The sequence below is a fragment of the Nanorana parkeri genome, unplaced genomic scaffold, assembly GCF_000935625.1.
Source record: "Nanorana parkeri isolate BGI_ZX_2015 unplaced genomic scaffold, ASM93562v1 scaffold270, whole genome shotgun sequence".
Classification (NCBI taxonomy): domain Eukaryota; kingdom Metazoa; phylum Chordata; class Amphibia; order Anura; family Dicroglossidae; genus Nanorana; species Nanorana parkeri.
The window spans coordinates 980,758-1,000,269 of NW_017306538.1; the positions used below are offsets into that span (position 1 = coordinate 980,758).

Sequence of the window (19,512 nt, forward strand, 5' to 3'; positions counted from 1 at the left end):
TATATATATATATATATATATATATATATACACACACACATACATACATACACATACATGAAGGACACTATGATGTGGTGGGGTCCCAGGGGCCCCCTGCCTTTTTAATCTTCATCTCTTCTAATGAAATAGTTTTCATGCAATTGTATAGGTGTTCCCAAACAATATAAATATATTGTATCCAAATGTATTTGCCAGATGCTATTACATAAATCGCTGTGTACCACAACACTTTTGGATCTCCCCTGCCATGGATATAGGTATGCCCTTCGACAGCTCTTGCTCATTGATACAGGGCCAAATGGCTTACTGGTGTCCTGGAAAACAGTGAACCAGTCTATTATAATTTCAAACAAATGTGTCACACTGGAACAAAACTGTCCAACTTAGAGGACGAGAGACAGCCTTTTTTTGAATCATGTTTACCACGATCAAAGTGCCGTACTAACCATTAAAGTTTTGTTCTCAAATTCCCTGTATAGCTCTTTATAAATGTGACTTATTTCACTAATGTACAGGTGAAACTCGAATAATTAGAATATCGTGCAAAAGTAATTGCAGTAAGTGCTGCAAAAGGGGCCCAAACCAAGTACTGAGTACATATGCATGCTTGTACTTTTCAGCGGTCCGATATTGTTCTATGTACAATCCTTGTTTTATTGATTGCATGTAATAATCTACTTTTTTGAGGTTGTGGATTTGGGGTTCTTGGGGTTTTCATGAGCTGTAAGCCATAATCATCACAATTATGACAAATCACGGCTTGAACTATCTTGCTTTGCATGTAATGAGTCTATCTCATATATTAGTTTCACCTTTTAAGTTGCATTAGTGAAATAAATGAACTTTGCACGATATTCTAATTATTCGAGTTTCACCTGTATATGACAACATGATTAGGAAACTGGTAGCACATGGTGAACCAAGAAAAGGTGAACTGGCAAACGGATGAAGAAAACCATCAAGCATGCTATTTTTATTAGGAAGGAAAAAATTAGCTTTTAAGAACAAATGTTTACCAAAAGAGTAGCCTGCACACCTACCCAACAATAAAGGTAACAGAAAACACACAAACATCATACATACTATGCAAATATGTATAATCCCAGCATGCTTTTTCTGCTAATTCCCAATAGTTGATTTATAATATAATATAATAATAAATCCCAATAGTTGATTTCCCTAACTTAAGGGCTGGTTCACACCATAGCGTTGCACTAAAGACACCATTTCCATGCACTTAGCGCAGGCTATTGCGCAGTGCAATGCACCGCAGGATAGGTGAGCTTGTGTAATGCGCTGCTATTCATTTGAATACCACCCCAACGCACCTCCCAAGAGGCGTGCATTGTAGTGTGTGGTACCTCAATACTGTGCATTGCAGTTCAGTGAAACAAGTAATGCACACACTACTCTTTTCACTGCAATGCAAGGTATTACAGTACCATGCGTTCGCTGCAATGCACTTCTGCCAGGAGGTGCGTTGGGGTGCCATTTAAATGAATAGCAACACAACGCACCAGCACACGTAGCCTATGGTGCATTACACCGTGCGATAGCATGCGCTAAATGCACAAATACTGTGCCTTTAATGCAATGCTATGGTGTGAACCAGCCCTCAAAGTACATCAGGTTTTTTTTTGTGAGACAGTCAAACAATGAATAATGTTTACCAATCTGTGTTATAAAAATCAAGAATGCAACAAGTTAATGAAATGATGTACATCACATCAGCCTCTATATACTGAGAAGCCCATGCTATTTCTTACAACAGAAATCCTACAGCATTTTGTACATTTCCTGAAAATGAGCAGATCTACATGAGAATATATCTGTATATATAGACAACAATCCTGTACAAATAAAGACAGTGTGACTTCCATGTGTACTTACCAGTGCCTGGATAAAATCCTCTTCAGTATGCAGCAGACAGCAAAGATGCAATGTAAATATTGACACTAAACACAACTTCTCGCTCTTTCATACCATCTCAATTAAAGGCATTTTCCTTAACTTCTTGATCCCTAAATTAACCTCCCTGAGAAGAGATTACTGTTTGCAGGAAGAAGAAAGGAGCTTTGAACATTCCGCCCTTGAAAACAAAGCAAAAACGCAGACAAAAAAAAAAGCTAATCTAAGGGCTTGTTTGATGGTGTGAGAGAAGAACCCAATGTCAATGTGTCTGTGTTCAGCATCTTAACAGCATGGTAAGGGAAACAGGGAGGATACAAAGTAACAGTCCAGTGTTATCGGGGTCACAGAGATGCTGCTTGTGTTCTGGGATTAAAACAATAAACTAGCCTAGGCTGGATCATGTGTCTAGGGTTTCACAGCATACCAAGACTTTGTTTCACGGAACATCCAGACTTACCACCCTGGGAAACTTCACATTTCCAGTTGTCTTTAAGTTTTCTTATATATATAGCAGGAGTAGTGAACATAACAAGCGTAACATTTCTTAGATTAGTCAGCAGAAGCTTCAGCTCACCAGTTACAAAAGACACATGAGGAACATAGCCGGTCTCCATCCCCTCCTGCCACACATTGCATTATTCATTAGCCTGCATCTAGGATGGGCGAAAGGTGATCTGGCCTGAAAGTGCTGCCAATGTGAATGCTCAGCCACACAGCATATTATTTACACCTGCTCATTTTTCCTTCCTTTGTTTAGAGATCTTTCTGGAAAAACAACAGTTTAAAATGGCCAACTGGAATCAATCTGTGTGATCTTAGATGATAGAAGATGGATCTAGGAATGTAGTTATTCCATGTTCTAGGACACATCTGCCACACATCCAATCACTATCCAAATCCACTATCCAATCACTATCCAAATCCTGCTGCCTTCACCTCCATAACACTTCCAAAATACACCACTTCCTAACCAATGAAACTACAAAGCTATTAATCCACTCACTTGTATCTCTTATCTTGACTGCTGCAACTCCCTCCACATTGGCCTACCTCTACCCCTTTCAGTCTATCATAAATGCTGCTGCCAGACTCATCCACCTCACCAACCGCTCAGTATCTGCAACCCCCCTCTGCCAGTCCCTTCGCTGCCTTCTGATCACCCAAAGGATAAAATATTAAAAAGCACTTAAAGAGCAATCCACAACTCTGCCTCCAGCTATATTTCCGACCTCATCTCAAAGAATCACCCTAATCGTCCTCTCTACTCCTTCCAAGACCTGTTTTTTAGCTCCCTCGTCAACTCCTCCCATGCTCGCCTCCAGGACTTCTCTAGAATCTCACCCATTCTCTGGAACTCCCTACTCCAACCTGGCTGGGTATCTCCTACTCTGTCTGCCTTTAGGCAATCTCTGAAATATTATCCCTTCAGAGAAGCCTATCCCACCTCTATCTAACCGCTGAACTATTATTTTCTCAAACAACTAATTACTGCACAGCTACCACCTTTTGTATAACACGCCTTCCCTTTTAGAATGTAAGCTGTCATGGGCAGGGCCCTCCTATCTTGTTTTAAGTTGTATTGTAACTGTCACGTATTCGTTATATTGTAAAGTGCTGCACAAACTTCTTTATTTGTCACGTACTCATAAATTCATCAGCAAAGTGCTGGTCTAAGGATAGAAGGTCATGAACATTTCAGTAGCTCATATAATACTAAGAAGTGTGTGTTTAGGATGATCAAGAGCAGAAGAAACTCTAAATACAGAAATTAGTATAACATGTATTATATTGTAAAGCGCTGCGCAAATTGTTGGTGCTATATAAATCCTGTATAATAATAATAATAATAATGTTCTAGGTAATATCAGATCCAAGTATATATGAGCATAGAGGAACTATACCGCTCCATGCAGCATCAGTCTCTGCCATCCAGGTGTAGGCTAGGAGCCATCCAAACTCCACAATAATACCTTGCAAAGGAAGAGCTGCATGTTCGCCTGTTCACCATCCGTATACTTTATGTCATTCAAACTCCTACTTGCAATATGGTAAAGATCCATGTCCAGCACCTGCCCACCTCTGGCAGGTTTAGTTGCTGCAACTACGTAGGAGTTTGGATAAAATAAAACATACGGACATTGAATAGGTGGCGTTTGGCTCTTCCTTTGCATAATAGCAGATCCATATCAGCTATTTTCAAACTAGGTTTTATACTCTAATTTCTAATCCTTCACCAGTCCATCCAAATCTAGGAAAAAAGTTTTTGGCAAGAACTATCTGCACGAAATTTGCATGTTCTCCCTGTGCTTGCGTGGGTTTACTCCGAGTACACCATTTTCCTCCCACACTGCAAAGACATGCTGGTAGGTGTATTGTCTCTGTATGTATGCATGTGAGATAGGGACCTTTGATTGTAAGCTCCTTGAGGGCAGGGACTGATGTGAATGAATAATATGTAAACTGCTGCGTACATTGCCAACACTATATAACTACCTGCAATAAATAAATACATACATACATAAATAAATTTGCACTTTAAGAAAAGAATAAATCCACTTCTAGTCCTATTTTCTATAATCTTCCGCCTACAGATTACAAATTCACTTTAATGTAAAACTGCCCATTTGCACAAGACTACATCTGATTTGTTATAAGTATTATAATGTGCTTTTAGGCTCCACATTTAAAGGAGAACTATGGGGTTTAGGCTTTTCCCCATAGTTCTCCTTAGGGTAATGGGAGGACACAAACTAGCGTCCTCCTGTCACCCTAGGCTCAGTATACCGCAAGCCGTAGCTCGCGGTATACTAAGACGCCGCAGCTGAAGTGGATCCCGACAATTATGCCGGGATCCGCCCAGCTGCGTGACTGACAGCTGGCTCTGCCTATCTAGAGGCAGAGCCAGCTGTAACCGCCCCCTCCCCCGTCCGTTCCGCCAGTCAGCGCTGGCGGATCGGAGCGGGGAATCCAGCCCCTCCCCTGTCACGGCAGAGAGCCGTGACAGGATCGAGAGGTGAGCGAACGCTGGTATGTGTTCGCTCACCTCCCGATCTACTGAGCCGATCTGTGACAGTTTCATTGTCACAGGTTGGTTAGAACTATGAGGTGAGTGAAAAGCACTCACCTCATAGTTCTCCTTTAATTGCTTCAGTAAATGTAAAGTATTCCAAACCATTATACACATATGTCCTGTAGTATTATAACAATAAAATGTTTGTGGTCTCAAAACTTGAACATCTCATAGATGTGACTGTGATTCAGGTTTATTGGGAATGAAATGTTTTTTACTTTGAAAAGCTTATCTTAGAAAGAAGAAAACAAAATATGGAAAACATACTGCTGAACATGAGTGTATACTGCATTATGTTAATGTTATTTATTATATATCAGATCACACTGAAATTTGTAGCTATGGTTACACTATTTATGTGGTACAAAGTAGTCTTTGCTACGTTTGTTCACTTATACTACCACGCAGATTGAAGTCATGTTATATTTTTCCTCTGTTGGATGGACAGTTAATTTTTCGAGATAAACTTTGGCTCTCTTTGCTGTGATATGATCAAATTACATCATATTTCAATTGTATGTCTTGAAAAATGAGCTGATAGAACAAAGTACAGAGCTATACGTTGCACAGTAACATCAACAAATACAAATCTAGAAAACTTTTGGCATTATCATATGTAGCTAGAGCTAAAGGCTTAGAAGAAGTCCGGTGTCACTGAAAAGCAGAATGCCCTGTTACAATATAAAGCTAGATGCCGTTGGTAAAGGAAGGAAAGGAGCAAAACTATGCAGAACAGTCCCTGACTTAGAATACATCTGACATTAAAATTGCCCAAATTGGTAAATATTACAGCATCCCAAAAATTTATTTTAATATATTTTTGGTATCTAGGACCTAAGCACTCCAAGTAAAAAAAAATGACTAGCCACTAGAATGCTCAGTGAAGCCCTTTAATCCACAAAAAGTGGTTAGTAAAGCTCTTCATAGTGTATTTAAAACAGTTTTTTGTTTGTTTATAATAGCATAAGGAAGAGCTAAAACCACTGTTGATTCATTAGTTGCTTTCTGTGTCCTGTTGGGGAGATTCTCCTTTACTTCCTGTCCTAGAGATGCAACAGGAAGTAAAAAGAAATCGTTAGAAAATAAGGGTCCCTTCTTAGACAGTTTTCCCTGGAATAGGTGTCCCCTTTGGATGATTTCCAACGTACTGCTATTCTGGGGACAACTGTAGGATTTTCAGTTTCACATCACTTTCTGTCTCTTTGACAAAGGTAATTAGCATCAAGGCAGTTAAAGAGGGTAAATATGCAGTAGGACACAGACAGCATTAAAAACCATTTCTTTTTTTTGCTATGCTGCACGTCAATAAATAGATGTTCGCTTGCCAATTTGGAGTGCCGGTGTCTCTGTCTCTGAGCATTAAAAACCAGACAGGGGTTCTAATCCATCCTTACCCTGTCCAAAACTTTAAAAACACGTTTGTGTTATACATACTCTATAAATATGTAAAGCAACATTGTTGGTTATACTAGTATCATGTACACACTTTACACAGTAGTTAATGTAGCCTTTAAATTGAGATAATCGTATAAAATCTGAAACAAGCATGAACAACATGGAAATGGTTAAAATGACACTAAACTCAGGAATTACATCCTAACAATACATTCAATTACCTTAACTAATAACAAAAATCATTGAAATGGTCTGACATTTAATTTACAACAGTCATTTGTATTGAGATTGTAGTCCATCACGGGAGCGAACTTGTTAACTAATAACAATACTGTATCTTATTTGTCTATCACTCAGCTGTAGATCCTCAAGTCATCTGTGAATTGGTGCTGACACTGTCCTTCCTTCTGGAGGGGGGCTACTGTTGTTCCCCATGGTCCCTGTGTGTGTTGTAAAGTAGCGGCCACTCCAAGCTCTCTCCTGTGATGGACTACAATCTCATGTTTAATTTAATAATTTGTATAGAGATTGTAGTCCATCACAGGAGAGAGTTTGGAGCGGTGGCTACTTTACTGTCGTAAACTAAATGTGAGACCATTTCAATGTTGTTCATGATTGTTTCAGATTTTATATGGTTATGTCTATATGAGGGCTACATAGATTCTACTGTGTACAATTTATACATGATGCTAGTATAACCAACAATGTTGCCTTTAATGTATTTATAATATTTAACTTTTTTTTTAGTGACTAAATGCATAAAGACTCACTGCAGATGTAATTTAGAAAAGCCCAGAAAAAACAGACCCGCCCAAGTCACCACCCTTAGCTCTGTAATTCCAATTACCTAAATCAACAAGAACCCTATGAATTGTGAATGAGTTCTGTGTGCTGGGATTACCTGTGGCTTGTAAGTGTATTTCCACTTTTGCAGCCAAATTGGAAAAACACCTATTTTATATTTGTTACATGTTCTCATTCACATGGCATAAGCTAAAATACATTAACAATGCTTCTTGCAGTTTAAATTGCTTTAACTTGAGTTAGTGTTTTAAGGGTTAACATTTCTACTTGTTTCTCTTTTTTTTTTAATGTTAGGAGGAGCTGTGAGGGGTGAGGGGATTGAGGTGATTTCTCTATTGTATGTTAACAAAGATAATGAGATCAACTTTCTATAAGGACAGATCAATGTGAAGGTGCTGAGAAAAACCTAGAATCCGCCATGTTTCCTGCTGTATCAAAACATATAAAAAGGTTAAAAATATTATTTAAAAGTTATTTTTCGTTATGCTGTGTGCATAGAAACGTATAACAAACATATAGAGGGCTTTTCTCAAATCTGACTGCAAAATTCGAAAGACACTTTAAGGTACACCTAGCAAAAATAAAGCAAAATAAAACAGAGTGCCAGAGGCAAATTGTTGTTTTATGTAACTTCCTAGGATCCAACTATCAAATAGTTTAAGACTTTTCTACATCATAATTATTGCTATACAACTTGGTTTTATAGGCATTGGAGAATTACCAATCACTGGCATTAGGTGTTAGCAGCGTTTTATTATGGGGGAGGGTGACACATCCAGTACCCACACTGGACATGAAATGATTTAAAAAATGACAATCTACCAAGAAGCAATGCTTGCCATTTGTTGGATGAGCTTCCCACTGAGCTGTACATGTGGCGAGAGAACAAGATGAATCACCTAACTGTTTTCTAACTCATCCAACATTTTTTTTTTTAATAAAGGTTTCTAGCACTCTTCTTGGAGCCCCTTTCCACCAACATTTTCACAATATAATTAGCTAGGTCTACAACAATAAACACTGTGCAGCCTGTCTGGGGACACACAGCAATTCTTGAATCTCTCCTCAGTCCTGGATTTTACCCCTGGCACGTAGACAGCACGAGCCCTATTAACTTTAATGGAAAGCCTATATAAAGCTCATCATGCTAATAACAATAGATGTACTTGAACTCAGTATGTGGTGCAATCAGGGCAGCCATCAGAAATTTTGGGGCCCCTTACACGGCTTTAGGCCGGGCCCCCCCCCACGCACCGCCACAGGGCTGGGTGACCTGCTGGACGCAGGGCTGGGTGACCCGCTGGACGCAGGGCTGGGTGACCCGCTGGAGGCAGGGCTGGGTGACCTGCTGGAGGCAGGGCTGGGTGACCCGCTGGAGGCAGGGCTGGGTGACCCGCTGGACTCACCTGAGAGTGACCCTGCAAATTACGTCACGAGCAGCATAGCTGATGGGGCCCCAGCTTGTCTCAAAGACGATGGAGCAACAATGCTGGGGCCCTGCGCTACTAGAGCCAGGCCTCCGCTGCAGGGGCCCGTCCGCCTCCTCGCTCTTCACCGTCGGCCGATACTCATGTAAGGGTCCCGGGGGGCCCCCCCGGGCCCCTTACATGTGTATCGGCCGTACCCCCGATGGCTGCCCTGGGTGCAATGGTGGGAATATAGTGATGAGTGACAGTGCCAGGTAGACAGTGCAGTGCCAGGTAGGCCACCTAGCCAAGATTGCCAGGGAGCTGCATTCTAGCCAAGTATGCTACAAAAATTTTGGGGAACAAACTAAGAAAAGGAAGTGACTGTATCCTTTAAAAGAAAACTTTCTTGTTGTCCATTGCAGCTCAGTCCATTTAAGCCAACAACATTGAAAATGACACATAGCTGTGTTGAATGAATCCAGCCACCTCTTTTGTTAGTAATCTGGTGATCCGGGAACCACTTTTTCTGACTTGTTTAGATGGAGAAGAGGTGTCCCCAAACACACCAACTTCTTGCTATTGTTCAAATAACAATAAACATTCAACATCTTTTAAACATTCTGCTTGCATTAAACTTTGTTTATGTTCCACAAACGCCTCTAATGTTAAAGCATTGAGAATTGAACAGTCAAAATTGAAAATAAACCTCTAGGGGGCACCGGCTACCTGGTAAGAATTTGTACTGTCCCACTCTACCCAATCCTCTTTGTCTGTAAGATGGTGATCCTGGCAAAGGTGTCTGTTGGAGATGTTGAAATTCCTTTCTTGCTGCCTCTAACATACAGAGAGCTTGATATTACAAAATGGCAACATTGAGTAATTTCCTCAAACCACAAATCAGATTCAAAGCTTCCTTAGAAGTACAAATCTGACTGGTGGTGCTTCCAGGGGAGAGAGAAAGGGAATTACAGGGAACCACCTTCCCAATGAAAATGTGAGGAGCTGTCTGGATTCTAGCTGCACTGGATTACACAAGCTCAGAATAAAGTAATATGAATCAAATTTTTGACTGTATCACAGCTGCAGTGTTTGCTATATTGCATAGATTGGTTTCATTTGTTCCCAGGAATCTTTTTTTTAGTTCATTTTCAAGCCTGGGCTGTAGAAATCACATTTGGAATCCAACACATTTGGAATCCAACACAACTATCCAACCCTCTACCATGCCAAGGTGCTAGGTGTCATCCTTGACTCGGACCTCACCTTTCTTCCCCACATCCAATCACTATCCAAATCCTGCCGCCTTCACCTTCGCAACATCTCCAAAATACACCCCTTCCTCACCAATGAAACTGCTAAATTACTCATCCTCTCGCTTGTTATATCTCGTCTTGACTATTGCAACTCCCTCCTCATTGGCCTACCTCTACACAGGCTATCCCCCCTTCAGTCTATCATGAATGCAGCTGCTAGACTCATTCACCTAACCAACCGCTCAGTGTCTGCAACCCCCCTCTGCCAATCCCTCCACTGGCTTCCAATAGCCCAAAGGATAAAATATTAGCAATGACTTACAAAGCCATCCCTAACTCTGCCCCCGGCTATATCTCAAACCTTGACTCAAAGTATAACCCTAACCGTCCCCTTTCGCTCTTCAAATGACCTTCTGCTTTCTAGCTCCCTTGTCAACTCCTCCCATGCTTGCCTCCAGGACTTCACTAGAGTCTCTCCCATCCTCTGGAACTCTTTACCCCAACCTGTCCATCTGTCTCCCACTCTGACTGCCTTTAGGCGATCCCTTAAGACTCATCTCTTCAGGGAAGCCTATCCCACCACAACCTAACCGCTCAACCATCACGTTCTCATACAATTCATCCCCACACAGCTACCTCCTCATGTATCACTTCCCCCTCCCTTTTAGATTGTAAGCCCTCAGGAGCAGGGCCCTCCTTACCATCTTGTCTTGAATTGTATTGTGATTGTAATGTCTTCCTTATATTGTAAAGCGCTGCGCAAACTGTTGGCGCTATATAAATCCTGTATGATAATAATAATTTGGTTGTTATGTTTTTTGGGGCCAATAATAAAACTTTTGTTTAGAATAACTGTAATGCATAATGCCCTTTGTGTTTCTGCACGGTCAGAATATTGCACAAATACATCATGTTTCTTTAGAATGTGAGACTCTTATATGGGGAACTCAGATTATGAACTCTACACAAATCCTATTACATTTACTGCTAACCTGGAAATGGGAATCACAAATACAACGGTGAAAAAGCCCCAAGTCACATCACTGCTGCCCCACAAAAGTCACATCACTATGGTTCAGCAAGGATATTTTCTGGCCAGCGGAACCATTACATCACCTCATATTTAATATGTATCTGTCATAGAAGAAAGAATAACAGCTAAATAAAAATGCTGGAGATGCTATTACACATTTCTAGCAATGTCAGATATTTCCTCTATCATTAGGGTTTCAATGGAATGTCACATTTTAGTCATAAATAACATTTTGGTTGGGCATTTTCCACTGCATAAGATTTTTTTTTTAAAATCTATAAATCCTTTTTTACTTTTTCTTTGAAATAAAAAAGTCAACTATATACTGCTATAATAGTACAGAATATACAGTATACATGAACAAAAACAGATAAAGTCTTGATGAGTGATCGTTCATCAAACACAATAAATAACTATTTTGTGGAATCCTCTATTTGTTCTGAAGAAGCTTATGTAACAGAACAAATTCTCAGCTGAAGCGTGAAGCTTATGACTTCTTTATACAAGAGGTATATTTTCTGTGTACAGGATATAAAAATGTTTTCCATGTCTTGTTCCTCATCTTTAATCACTTGCTACTGGCCCTATACATATATGTTGTAACATGGCAGTGGGCTTTAATGCTCAAGGGGTAGGCAACCTCAGCCCTCCAGCTGTTATCAGGGGTGTAGCTACAGATCACAGGGCCCCACAGCAAAATGTTGATGGGGCTCCCTAGTGAACCCTAAAAATAATAAAAAAGGACAGGTAGTAGGAGAGTTGTCTGCATAGTCTGCTCCTGTACATCTGATGTCAGCTCTTCTTGATTGGAAATGTCATAGCGGTGCAGGATCAACAGCAACTTCTGCAATCCTTAATGGGGCCGCCAACCACCCCTAGGTCCCATAGCAGTCACATGGGCTGCTATGACAATTGTTACGTTACTGGCTGTTATAAAACAACAAGTCCCATTGCAAGACTGAAAGCCACAGACATGACTCACAGAGGCATACTGAGATTTGTTGTTTCAGCACAACTTGATTGCCAAGGTCCTGACTCACCTCATAAAGACTGGCCTATAAAATCTGTGATTTAACTCCTGAGTTTAGTGACACTTTAAGCCAGTTAAATGTTGACAGTGCCATGACAGGTCTAGGAAATTAGGAGCCACATTCAACTCATTTCTGAACATTGGTCATTTGTTTTATACCATGAACTGTTAGAGGGAGTTGTGTATTCTTGTTGGCTTCTTTATATGCTCCATCAATGTGGTCCTTTCTACTACATAAACCTGGTGCCCAGACTTGTGCTATGTATTTTAAGGGTGGGTCAACGTGCATGAGACAGATGGTCTTTCATATTCAGCATGAGGACATAAAAACATTACAAACTTCATTTTTAAAGCTGTTCTGTGAATTATGTTCTGTGAACATTTCATTAATGGTAAAAATCAGACCTATCCAAGGACTTTTTGTGCTTTATAGCCTACGCCTACTAGGTTCTACCTATAAGTGAAATACTATTTTAGGTGGAATGATTTCAATGAGAAATTAATTCAACGTAAGAATTGCTTGCTCAAAGCAAAGACAGAGGACATGAAGGGTACTCTGAATAGAGAAGCCTTTCTCAACCAGGATGTCATGGCACACTGGAGTGCCATCTGGCTTCCTTAGGGGTGCTCTCAAATGTTCACACTGTGTCATGTGTTTCCGTGGTGTAGGCAGGTCAGCTGCGAGCATCATGAAAATGCATGGTGTTAATTCAGGGCAGGTGAGACACATTCAGAAGAGGAAGAAGTAAGTTCCCCTCTGTCCAGGCCTATCCCAGCTCCTGCCCTCTGCCATGCTGCTGCAACCACATTCTAATGTGAAGGTAGGACTCTGATGTGAAGAGGGGACTGAAGAATAAATACCATACCAGACACATATCCAGAAAAAGGGTCTGGTAGGGATTTTGCAAAGGAGCCACATGTAGTTTTTTACATTTACGTTTTTTTACATTTTATACAGGGATGCCTTGAGATTTTGCATACTTTTAATGGGTGTCGTGACTGAAAAAATAAAGGTTTCGAAAAGCTGAAGTAGAGGTACAGAAGAGCATACCAAATATGAATCATATTCAGTAGGTCAAAATACTTCTACCCAAGTGCATCCTTAATAGTAAATATTTAATTTTACTTTAACCTTCAATATCCAGTTAAAAGGCAAATTGCACAATTACACATTTGCTGGGGCTTATCCAGACACATCTGGTCATGACTAATAATATATTTTTGCTGACTTGAGCTTAAATGTTATGTCATCTTTTTCTTATAATAAAATGTGAAAAATCAAATAAAAGTTTCACCACTTTTTGAGTAGGAAATAAACTCAAAAGTTATAAATGTAATAAAAACAGACCAACCATAAAATGTAAATGATAGCTTGGTTCACAGTTGACAGTTTCATTATTCCAACTAGCCAGTTTCAGGGAGACAACAAAAAGAAAATCTTTGTGTTTGTCAGCAGACTAGAAGGATAAAGGAAGCCAGCACACAGATAATATAAACAGAAAACAAAGTGGAGTCTTCAAATGTAAATACAGCATTAATAATATATAACACACTCACAACAGACCAAAATAGTCGGAACACAACCGATAATGGATAATACAGCAGTGCCTGATTTGTGGGTCCTAGGGAAACCTCAGTGATGCTGCAACAATGGTCACAGGTCATAATATTTGTCAGTCTCTGCAAGTCTTCTATGGGAAATCTGAGCCAAGAAAAGCTACAAGAGCCTAACTCGAAAATAGGGAACATGTCTGGAATAATGACAAGTACATTTAGTGATCCTGCGGTGCTTGAGTTTAATATATTTTATACAACATAAAGTTTCACTGGACTATTTTGAAATCATTTGGGATATTTTCCAAAAAAACTGTATGAAAGGAGGAAAAGTACAGAAATATAAATCTTCCAAAATCAAAGCAGATCTGTTTGCCTGAACCAAGAGTCAGATGGTGGAATCACACGGGCATTTAAAAGTGATTTTTTTTAAATGTCTATTCCATCTCTCTATAGACCATATGTGGCACTATTTTGGCTAGCAATCCTGGTACCACGCACCGGACAAATTCAGAGTTTTACATGTCGGAAGAGATTATAACAGGTTAGATCTAAACTGCCCCTACAAACTGGAACAGATAGGCACATTTGGCCAGCCACAGATAGCTAGATCTTTTTGGCAACTGCAAAAGGTGGCCACTCCAAACTGTGCATGTGTGTCAGGTTGTGCCTTTATATTAATGTTCTGCATACACAATGCTGTAATCATCATGTGTAGTAAGAAGATTGCTAGCCACGATAATGCAGCATATTCCCATCTTTTAAGAGAGCCAAGTAATGCCAATGGGCATTTGTAAAAACCTGGATGTTCACTGTTAAGACTAGTACAACCTTTCCTCTATGCGATAGCTGTGTGCTCTGTTATTCACATGTATTCTCTCCCTTTTAGAGCAGAAATGTCAGCTTAGTTTCAGGCTCTTAGGGCCCCACAGAAGCTCTAGGTCATGATCTAGAGCAGGGGTGGATACATGAATATGCAATTCAGGAGCCAGTTTGCCTAACTTAGGAGCCAGCTCCATTAATAACAACTAGAGGAAACCTCAAACGTTGGGTGCCAGCTGTAAATATTAAGGAGCATTGGCTACCTGGCTCTTGGGATTTGTATAGCCCTGATCTAGCGCTCCAAGTGACAGCACTGAGTGGCTGATTGGCCAATCCCCAGCACTGTCATCTGGCAGGAAGGGTAATGGGTCGCATCTCCCCATGCCTGGAAGTACTGAGTATTTTCCCTCCTGGCAGTCAAACAGAACAGTGAAGGGTGGGGAAAGGGGGGGGGATTGGGGTGATAGAAAGGTCAGTTTCTGCTGCTGGTGGTGCTGCCATTACACATTGCCCTGTATAGATAAATCACAGGTTCACTTTAATCTTCCATATACACACAAAAATGATATTTCTCCATAAGTATAATCCTCCACTGAGAGATATGCATTTGGTCTGGCTATAAGCAGTTGTGGCCAAATCTCTCTCAGACATGAACATTTAGGGTTGGTGTTAAATTTATACTGAGCAGAAGATGATGAAAGGAAGGGCAAGAACACTACATCCATGCACCAAAGCAGACCTCAGATGACTGATACTACCTAGCCAAGCAAATGTTTACTGATATTGAAGGTTAACAGCAGCCCACACATGGCAACCTTTACCTACCAATATGATATTGTATAGTCTTCTTAACTTGAGATGCATCCTATCCAATCAACAATTTTGGAGCAAGCCTGGAGCAGGGTAAAAATTACACGTGACGCACAAAGCTTAGAATTTAGCTACTCTCCTAGATATGAACTTTATATTTTCCTTGTTCAATGAGTTAAAGGATTGTATGTACTACTCTACACAGGAACTCTATATAATGTAATAACATCTATTAACTATTACATTCAGATAATGTAGCTTGCACAAGAAACAAAACATGTTTTCCAAGATCTCAAGAGGTAAAGCAAAAACGGTATATTACTACTAACTCAATGATACAAGTGTAATAGACTGATCATTAGCCGGACAAGTGAGGAAGAAGCTGCATCATCAGGGTGCCCCTAGCAATGCAGACGCTAGAAGTGTCATGTGCTGCCAGCAATGTATACATTTCCATACATAGTAAGTGGCTGGGATGCAGTAATAAGCTGTCAGCATGTCCGGAAAAATCATTGTCACAATTCTGACTGGATGCTCACATACCTGTTTATATTCATATTCCTCACTGTGAAAAATACATTTTTCTCCCTATTAAAGTGATATTTATAGAACTTCCACATATATTGAGATACTATACAGTCAAATAACTTTATAAAGGCACAGTGGACCTTGGCTCGAGAAGTCTGTGGAGGTGGGAGGGGGAACTTGGCTAGACCCCCAGTCCTGGCTCTCTCGAAGGAAGACAATAGCAATCAGCCAAATATATCCAACAGAGCTGATTATACCAGATCAGTCATCAGGGGGTATGTGGAGCTGGTGGCTGGTGTGCATTAGGGACTTGGGCCTGTGTGGTCCCAAAGCACTAAAAATAGTGGTGTGCCAACGACTAAAGCTATCTAAACACTGTTTTCAGTGTGCAATCTGGTAGCTGAACAGACTGTCAAATAAAAGATCATGTTGCAAATATGAATGTACATATAGACATTTGCTTCCTATTATCTGCTATTGTCCATAGATGTGTAGACCATCATCTGACTGGATGTGATGACAATTACTCAATATACCTGTTAAATACATATAAGTGGGTTGTTTTGCATTTCTGTATTTCTAGTTCTGAGATATACAGAGCCCGACCAAGCAGCTGGGCTAGCTTTGTGACCTGACTTTTCTGCACTGCAATTAAGCAATCTAGCCTTGCCACCTCCCTGCCCCCAGCCTGTGGTTGGACAGTAAAGGAAGAGCAGCAGGCAGATCACTCTGCTCTAACCTCAGCATGTTTCTTGTCAGCACTTTGCATTCAGACCAATTGATTAGTGCTCATCCTCCAGTCTAGTTTCCATCTACTACGCAAGGGACTTTAATGTTTTTGATTGGCCAGATGACTGCATTCATTGGTGATTTTTATATCTTTCTGGAGTTCAGCTTTAAAGGAGAACTATGAGGTGAGTGCTTTTCACTCACCTCATAGTTCTAGCCAACCTGTGACAATGAGACTGTCACAGGTCGGCTCAGTAAATCGGGAGGTGAGCGAACACATACCGGCGTTCGCTCATCTCTCAATCCTGTCACGGCTCTCTGCCGTGACAGGGGAGGAGCTGGATTCCCCCCTCCCCGCTCCCATCCGCCAGCGCTGACTGGCAGAGCGGACGGGGGAGGGGGCGGGTACAGCTGGCTCTGCCTCTAGATAGGCAGAGCCTATCTGTAAACAAATCCTATTCAGTTTGCACAGTGTGCATAATTAGAGTTAGGCTGGCCATAGCCCACCGGCTAGACTCAATTCCCCCATCCATTCTATTGTATTCTGACAGCCAGTGTCCTGGATTTCTAAATACAGGAACAGTGACTTCGGCCAATAAGCTGCAGTCACTGTTTGGCCAGCAGTTTTCCTCCCAGCGCCTTCAATTTTTCAAAGCTTGTTGAGCCAGGTGGTGCCGGAAGGGCAACCCACTGTTAGAATTTGAATTGATTCACTGGAATTGACCAGAATTCTAACAATGCATTAAACTGACCAACGTGCTGTCTGAAAAGTTGACCATACATGTTACAATGTGATTGTACAATCTCCTTTATTTTATTTAATGATGAACAAAAAGACCAGGATGATATATGGTAAAAAAAAAACCGTGATGCCTTACTCTAGACAGCACTGGTTTTTTTTTAGTTTTGGATAGAGTGAGGAGAGTTACAAAGTCTGTAAGATTTTCATGGCTGTCAGTGAGAATAACGAGAATACTTTCCCTCTTTTTTTTTTTATCCCCTAGACAAATAATATAGCATTGCTTTGTCTGTTCCTAGTTTCTTTCTACTACCTGTCCCTCTGATATCCTGTCACTTGCACAGGAAGTGACTTAAAATAACAATCAATAAGCGTCAACAGTTTGTGCAGCGCTTGTATGAGCATATTGATCTAGTTCCGATCTGTCAGTCCGTCACTATGGACTATAACCTTCAGTAGTACCCAAGACTTCAGTTCAAGAGAAGCAGTGATAGCAAAAGTGTCTCTCAAAACATTCCGAATAAACATAAACTGTAAAATCTAACTGCTGCAATGTAATATAAATATAGAGTATATCTAATGTATAGCTAAAAGTAGAGACTTTTCCCTGAGCTGTACCCTATGATAAGTGCCAGCAGGGTCACACCCCATCACTTCTAATCATCTTGTGTCTTCAGGGTTAAAGATGAACAACTGCTACCTATAATCAATGACTGCATTAAATACACTAAAGTCTAATGCAAATCTGAAGCAGCATAAGTTTTAGTTTACATATTGTCATCTCATTCACAAAATGTGATCCTACCTTATTGTCCTGACAGAAAGGCAATATTTCCACATTAGGTTCCACATGGCTCCTCCATCTCCCTTCATGATCTAACTGTAAGTACTGTACAATCCAGTTACCAGGACACAGCAGAACTGTGAGCTGTCACAGGACCAGATCAGTTCAGGACACACGCAGATGCACTCCGATGTGTAGAACTCCCAAGACTTGTGGGACCAAAACTCCAGTACAAGTCTGCTCTCATGTTACCTCCTCATGGTTTACAGGAATCTGTGTTACACTCAGTATTATGTACATTTTCCAAGAAAGGAAAAAAAAAAAAAAAGAAGAAGGAGACCTCAAAATTACTAGTTTAGGTTTTTTTTCCTCTAGCCAACAAGCTTTCCACCAAAGGTTCCTCTATTAGGCTCCTTTGGAGTGTCTCCCTAGCACAGCACCCTCCTGCAAACTGCAAGTGAAATCATCTGCTTCAGGCTTCACAAGACCCCAGCTGTCTGCAAACTATCTGACTTGACGGCTGTGTAATAAACTCTTTCCCAGGCCAAACGCTCTAATGAATCATTTTTCCTATAAGCAAAAAAAAAAAAAGGAGTAGGACACATAAATGAAAGCAGTGAAATGTGAGGTGATGTCGGATGTACTAGACAATGATACTCTATTTTAGTAAGAAATTAAGTTGTATTAAGGACACCGGCGAATATCTAAAATGGAAAATTCAATGAACGCACCCTTTCGGATTCACTTTCCCTTTTAAAATGACTTTTGTGTAAAGTTGATATTCTGTGCAGACGGCTTAGAAAGCAATTAATAAAACAATACAGCATTAGGGTTCACTGACAAATGTAAACTATCTTCTATTTTGGTGTGCGTTGTTTCAGATTGTGGGTTTTCTTAGGAAAGTACAGTTATCCTTCAAGGGACCATTAAAGTGACACTACATTACGGATTAAATCTTAAAACTACATTCAAGTACTTTAATTATTAACAAAAAATTGAATTTATTTGTGTATCACTCGGCTGTAGATCCTCAAATCATCTCTGAATTGGTGCTGACACTGTCTTTCCTTCTGGAGGGTGGCTACTTTTGTTCCCCATGTTCCCTGTGTGTGTTGTAAAGTAGCCACCACTCCAAGCTTACTCCCATGCTGGACTACAATCTCACTTTTAGTTTACTAATTTGTATTGAGATTGTAGTTCATCACAGGAGCAAGTAGCTACTTTACAACACATACAGGGAACATGGGGAACAAAAGTAGCCACCCTCCAGAAGGAAGGACAGGGTCAGAATGACTTCAGAGATGATTTGAGGATCTGCAGCTGAGTGATGCACACATAACATAATTTTTTGTTAATAGTTAGGCTGGGTTCACACCTAGGCGTATCGAATATGCGCGTTTGTTGCGCGTTTTTACTGCGATTTGCGGTTAAAAACGTGTGACAAATGTGCGTTTCCGAGAAATTGGTTGATAGTGACAGGTTCTCTTTATGGATACATCAGGGGTCTATTAGACCACTAATTTCTCTCCTGCTCTCCATTACAGATCATCAAGCACTGGAATGTGCTTGATAATCTGTATACCCGGTACTTCAGCTGGCTTCTAAAAGCTGAAGCATGAACAGCTGAGAGCAGTGCTT

The 19,512-nt window shown here is 40.5% G+C and overlaps 1 protein-coding gene across 1 annotated transcript in view; it reads right to left on the bottom strand.

Annotated features, from left to right (window-relative positions):
* IQSEC1 (IQ motif and Sec7 domain 1) overlaps positions 1-19,512 on the bottom strand; it is a 208,234-nt gene that overhangs the window by 167,462 nt on the left and 21,260 nt on the right. The window lies entirely within an intron of this gene.